The following is a 7,019-nucleotide window of genomic DNA, read 5'->3' as shown; positions in this document are numbered from 1 at the left end:
TAAAATTAATTGATCAATTATTAAAAAATTTAAAAACAAATCATATAATTATGAATTATATAAATAAATATTTTAATATTTTCAAATTATTCTCAATCATGTTTCAGAATAAAATCATTATTATTTTGGAAAGTCTAAATTTATATACATTTAAAAGAGAAATTACTATATACAACTGTCATTTAGTACGAAGGGCAAAAAATCATAAAGTAGAAGAGATCAATATTTTTTCAATCAACCTAATTTGAATTAAAATGGTAAGTTGCTTTTATTAAACTAAAACATCAATCTCAATTTTTACTATTTTTCTTCTTAACAATAATTTTCTTTTTTTACAAATGACTACTTTACTTACCAATAAGATTTCATAATATTTCAACACTTCTACTCCTTCTAAGTATGACTTCAATCTCTTCGTCAGTATAGCTTTTGCCTTTAAAACCTTGAATGGTGGCCTCTACACAAATAAATATCTCAAGTTCAGCATTAGCAACAAACAAAAAACAAATATGACACCCTTAAACCAACTCACCGCGATTATAGTGTCTGCATATTTTTTAGGTAATCAAGGTTCACATGCTCCATTTAGTAACTCAATCATTATTAACTCAACTTGAAAATGAATGACAATGGAAAAAGAAAAAGATATCATTTAACTAAGCTAAGAAATTTAACGTTTAAAGAACTGTTTAATAGTATATAGATACAAATAAAGTAAATAAAACGAAAGAATCACTGAAAAATTGAGATACATGGATATAAGGAAATAGAATAAGTTAATGTTTAGTGATACAAGAATAGATGACCAAAGGTTAGTGGGGATTTAAGTGGAAACTTGCTACCCTAAACACAAGGAACCTATGAAAGCTGTAAAATGATTAAACAAATGAATTTCAAGAAACTTTGAATCAGGAAGAATTAACATTGCATTAGAAAGCCAGAAACCAATGGATAACAAATAGGGATAACAAAACTCAATATTATCACATCAAAACTATTGCCCTGAATCCAAACGATAAAGAAATCATAATGTTCAGTGATGATGCAAATGAGGTATGACAAAAACTGGAGAATTTGTGAAAGCTAGTTCACTAAAATTAAGATTGAAAAATAACCTGATTGAGGCAACGTGTAACCCTTTTACAACATCTGGATATTTAATAACTCCAATTGGTTTATTGATAATCCCCTGAAAGCAACGCAACCTTGAAGTTATACATGCAAAATTGTCCCAAACTACAAACTCGATGAAATGGCTCTAAGTAACCACAAAATAACAACTAATAATCCCTTTATCCTGATAATAAACACAAGGCAGATTGATTAGTCAAGATAGATATTCAAGGTACAAAAAACAAACCATGGTCACTCAGATCGTTACCATTCTTTTGATTAGTCAAGATAGATATTCAAGGTATACTTGATTGGCATATATCATTTAGGTAGAGCTTGAGCATTTAGAGAGAGGAGTTTTTGCCTTCTAGAGTGCATACACTTCAGGACTATTCTTTATCGGCCCGTGGTATTTGTCTAAGAAAAATATAGCAATAGCAATGTGACATTAGATCTCAATACACACAAATATATACAAAGAAACAATTCAAATTGTTCAAACCTTGCTCCACCCTAGTCTGAACTACATCAGTAATTTGTTATCTCAAAAAAGGCCAGCTTTAATGCAGGAACCACCTCCCCAAAGATTACCTGCATAAGACGTATGAAAGATGATTGTCAACATGGAACTATAACACAATAAACAAAAATGATGTGAGACAGAAGTACGCCTATTATGATTAAAATAATAATATTAAAAGAGAAAAGTCATTGAGAAAGGTAGTTAAAAAGAAAACAAATGAAAATATCAATGCCTACCCTTTTCAAATTTATAAACACGAACACACACATTTATATCAAAGAAAATCAAGATACATTAGACTCGTTACCTTATCTGCAGAGAGTGCATCAGTGTAGACATTGCACAACCATAGTCCCTATTAGCAAGAATCTCAGGACCAAATCCATCAACCTATAAAATACAAGAATATAAGAAAGTCAATGGACATGCCAAATTAAATATATCAATACATAAAGAAAGAGTCATCTCACGAGTGATAACAATATGACCAAGTCCAAGCTTTGGAAATAGCCTTACAGAATCTAAGATGGGGAAAAAAAGTTGAAAACGAATTTGAATGACAATATTACAAATAAATCAATTACAAAATAATTCCACACTCATCCATTTTCGACATAGTCTGCTTTATCCAAATCTAATATAAAAAAAATAAAGAAACACCAAACTTAACTTTGCATAGGTCTTAAACATGAGAGAATTAGAAGCAGGTGCTATTCTCCACTCTTCAGATCTATAGCAACATTCAAAAATTCCATATATAAGAAACACAAATTATTGAGTTCAGATTTCATAATAAGAAACAATATATAAATAAAAAAGAAAAAGGTAGGGTTTATTTGAAGAATACACTGTCAGTGTCAGATGAGAACAACCTGATAATGGTCTGGTAATGGTGGTAATGGTACAGGAAGGTTAAGATTGTCCTCCGTCGTCGTAGTAGTGGTGGAGGTTGGAAGTGAACAGTCTAGTCCATGGTCTCAAAACCTAACAGAACATTCTCTCACAATATATGTGGAAAATGCCAAATGGAAAGCACAAAATGAAATTTGTAGAAGGCTTTGGGTGTACTCGTTTTCTGTACTGAACTTCTATCCACCAATCGAAAAATGTAAAAAAACAACCAGAACAACCATCAAACCAAAACAATGGCAAAGGAAAATGGAAACAAACAATCAATCACCTGACGAAGAAGAACAAAACCTTAACAGCAAAAGCCAAAAGAAGAAATATAAATCTAAGGTTTTAGAAATATGAGCGGGAGAAAAACAGGGAATGTTCGAGATTTCATCTTACCAAACCACAACAAAATATAACAATTCAGAGCTGGATAGAAGAGTCCTTGACAATCACAGCAAAAGCAATCGGCCCTTGCTATACGTGCATTTTTCCAATCTTCCACTTCTTCCCACGTGCTATTGTCCCCAATCTTCATTCTTCAACAAAGGGAACTCGAGAGAAAAACCACTTTCATTTAGCTTGTGTTTGTTTTTAAAAGTGAGTTTGATGGAGTGAATTTAAATAGATTTTAAGGGAAAGAGAGATGAAAAATTGATTATTTGGATTAAGAGAAAGATCTTGAGATTTGAAATAGAATAAGAGCAAAATTTATGAAAATGATGTGATGAATATAATAGACTAAAAATGACAATTTAATTGATAAAAATATTAGATTATTATTTTATCCTTACATATAAAAATAATTTAACTTAAATTATAAATAATGTAAATTATATCATAATCATATGTGAGTTGCAAGATTGGTGGAAATTAATTAATTAAATAATTAATTAATTAATAAATGCGGGTGGTGGAAACTTTGTTGTCACTAAATGTTAATTGGTATGGTGTGGAAAAGTACTAGTTCAAGTGGTTGAGAGTACTTAATTGTGTGAGAGGACTTAGGTTTAAGTTTCATGTGTGTTAATTGATTTATTATTTTTGTGATAATATATTTGTGGTTATTTTATTTTTGAGAGGAGAACGAATTGAGAGAGTGAGTAGTGATTTTGAGTGCACAAAGGAACACTCATTTTCCCAACTTTAAGCAAGGATTCCAGGTTAGGGGAAGTTGTCCTTGTGCATTTAAATTAACTGATATGTGTTATGATTCTGGGTCACTGCTGTTCTCAATTAATTTTTTCCCGTGTGGATATAAAATTTTAAAAGTTTCAAAATTTTTCCATATTTTAGAGAAATGGTTTGATAATAAATGAAGTATTTATTCTTGTATTGTTTAATTTTATTTATTTTAAGTAATATCCTTTAGACCCTATGTATATAAAGTCGTTGCTGAACTCTCTCTTTTATTGTTGAATGTGATAGTGATGAGAATTTATATTGATAAAATAAATAATGAAATCTTATTGTTGAATGTGATAGTGATGAGAATTTATATTGATAAAAGCAAAATTTCTCACTTGAATAATGAATTGCATAGATCAATGCCAACATTATAAATTAAAGAAAAGACATTAAAAGTTAAAGATCTACTAACCAATATGTTACTCACAAGTCCCAAGCCAGTTAGAGAAAATGCTCAACATTAAATTAACTTTGTTGAAAGGAACATGAAAGTAGGAGCTGCAATAAGTAGAAATTAGAGACAAAATAGACAATTCCCAAATGTAAAAATCCTTATGAGTAGGAATTGAAAGTTTATGAAAGAGAAAAATGGTCAACATTAGAACAAGTGTGACCTGAACAGAACACCATATAGTGAGCGGAAGGACCTTTCAAACCGTAAACCCTAAATCGTTTTTGGCTCAGACATATATCATGTGCCCAAAATGGTACACAATTCAAAAAATATGACTGTAAGCAAAGAAAAATAGAAGAAAATTATTTGTTCTCCTTACACACTTATTCATTTAACCTGATTGAACATATGGATTAAGAATGTTAAGTAACATGATTGAAAATACAAAGAGAAAGAAAAGTAACAAAACTAATCGTAAAATAAATTAATATTAAGAAGACATGGCTCTGAAGAGGGTCAATACAGAATGATACAACTTACAGCTGACCCAAAAAGACAACAAAACAATGTTGGAGAGATCCCTTAAAAATACACAAAAAACATCTTCTCTAATAAATGCCTCAACATGTTTAGTAACGCAAAGTCTACATTAAAATTACATAGCAGCATAGATTGCCCTAGATATAAATTCCTCCTTCTCCATAACATACAATAAGGCAATGACTTATATGAGCTATTGCCTATTGGCTAACAAAACCAAAAGGAACAAAATTTACTATTTATATAAAATCAACCAGTGAAATATTGCCGCTGAGTATATTATTTTGAAGATTATCTAGCAATGACAAACAGTCATGTTATATAACATGAAGAGCTATATACTTTCGTAGACATAAAATTAAGAAAGCGAGAAAACCTAATCAAAGGCAAAATATGGTGGTGAGAGATGAGTGAAACTATTAAAAGTGTAGAAGACGGAAACCATTTCAATCCTAATTGCTATAAATAACAATGGCAGAAAAAAAAAAGCATAACAAAACATGAGAGAGTGACATTGAGACCCAAACTAGTAGAGGAAGAAGAGCATATCAAAATCAGCGGTGACGAACTGAACCCGCAACGAGAGCTGAGCAAAACCAACTACCACGAAGTGACAAGAGATGAGCCAGCGGCCAAGAATAATGAAAGTGACGAGAGATGACCCAACGACCACGAAAGGTGAAAGTGCCGAGAAATGAGCGAGTGAAAAGAACTCAAGAGAGGAAAGAAGTAATACTCAAGAAAAGAAACAAATATACTCGAAATTATAAAATACATTTTCTAATCGAAAATGACGTTACACTTACATTTTCGTATTGAAATGGTATCATTAATTTATCTACAGTAACATTTCTTTCAAATTATTACAATATTACAACTTATATTATTTTAGTAATATATTTTAAAAAATATTACTACATCAAATCAAATTTATATATAATAATATTTTTAGTACATAAAACTAATAAATATTGTAATAAATGTTATTATATAATTATTAATATAAATTAATAATTTATAATAATATTTTTTTAAATATAATTTATTATATGTTATAATAGTATTTATTTGAAAAAGATCCCTATAATTTATAAAATTGATCTATAACATTTTTAATAATTAGGATAAAAGAATGTTATTAAAAGTAAAAGAAGTGTAATGATTTTTAGTTACATTTTTTAAAATGTTACAATATTATTTGTTAATATTATTTATGGTAACATTTAAAAAAAATGTAACAATAGTATATAAATATATATCTATATATATATATATAAATATTTTTAATAAATATAACCAAAACAAATGTCACTATAGTTAATATAGGTTGTTGTATAGGGATTGTCCGTAACTTTCTTATAACCCTGAAAGATTATCAAAATCTCTCTAGACAAGTGCTTAGACTGATTATTTCATAGAATTAAGTTATTTAACACATTTACTACTCTCTTAACCGTCTTTTAGTAATTATAATAATGATTTATTTTGAATGAAAATATAATGATTATTAAATACACAAAATATTATAAAAAATATTGAGGGACACTTGAGAGTCATTAGGTGAATTAGAGATTAATCTGTCAAAATCCATGCAAGCATTAAAGTATGATACATTTTTCTTATATCAAATATGTGAGGGGACTTTTGAGTATTTGCTTAAAGGATTTGAACTCTTACACCCTCATTTTGATCCACTGCATGTATTCATTTTTTTTTATCTTCCCCGTTTTTAATTTAATTAAAACTATTTTACATCAATCAGCAAAGATATTTATATTTCTATATTTAAAAATAAAAAAGGAGATTAAATAATAAGGCAAGTTGTGAAGCGTGGGAGTGTTGGAGTAAGATTTACACACTATACTTTGCTTATATATGCAACCTGCAGCAGCTTTATACGACCTGTGGCAATATGCAGGTAGAGCAAAACAGCACAAACCCATATGATACCATTGCAGTTGTTACTTTCACATATCAAATAAGATATCACAATATTTGCATCGACCTCTCTTATCTAGTTTTGGTTCTAGTTGAATGAAATGAATCCAAGTTTTTGATCGATTTTTCCATCTTTCATAAGAAGGGGGTCTCATATTTGCAAAGCCACACTAACATTGATGGAGTAGAAAGTACATGCTCAATTAGTTTTGAAACGGAACAATCATCTTCGTGTATTAATGGCATATTTAGAAAAATGTTGCAATGTTGACCGACCAAGAATACAACTAGAAAGATATCATATCATATCAAATCAAATACGGTATTCCTAGTAGCTGAGAGGCTATAACAGTCCACCTGTGAATTGGTTCGTTTGTTGAAAATTGTACCATAAATGGTTTGCAGCAGTTATGATATCCATCAATATCT

General features: G+C 29.5%; 1 long non-coding RNA gene across 6 annotated transcripts; it reads right to left on the bottom strand.

Moving 5' to 3' along the window:
- Window positions 1-286: 286 nt before the first annotated feature.
- Window positions 287-5,354, bottom strand: LOC114184234 (uncharacterized). Of its 6 annotated transcripts, none has more exons than XR_003604558.2 (8): window positions 2,817-5,351; window positions 2,509-2,724; window positions 2,307-2,366; window positions 1,944-2,026; window positions 1,616-1,704; window positions 1,382-1,530; window positions 1,116-1,189; window positions 287-457 (listed from the first exon to the last, which is right to left on the bottom strand). It is a non-coding gene; the product is annotated as an uncharacterized LOC114184234 (long non-coding RNA). The 6 variants fall into 6 exon arrangements; XR_003604560.2 differs by having other exon boundaries at window positions 2,509-2,721; window positions 2,930-5,351; XR_003604559.2 differs by having other exon boundaries at window positions 2,930-5,350.
- Between the last annotated feature and the right edge of the window lie 1,665 nt (window positions 5,355-7,019).

This window comes from Vigna unguiculata, chromosome 5 (genome assembly GCF_037176805.1).
Source record: "Vigna unguiculata cultivar grain cowpea cultivar isolate G323 ecotype 2 chromosome 5, ASM3717680v1, whole genome shotgun sequence".
In the NCBI taxonomy this organism is placed as follows: Eukaryota; Viridiplantae; Streptophyta; class Magnoliopsida; order Fabales; family Fabaceae; genus Vigna; species Vigna unguiculata.
This window is presented reverse-complemented; position numbering and strand designations above follow the sequence as displayed.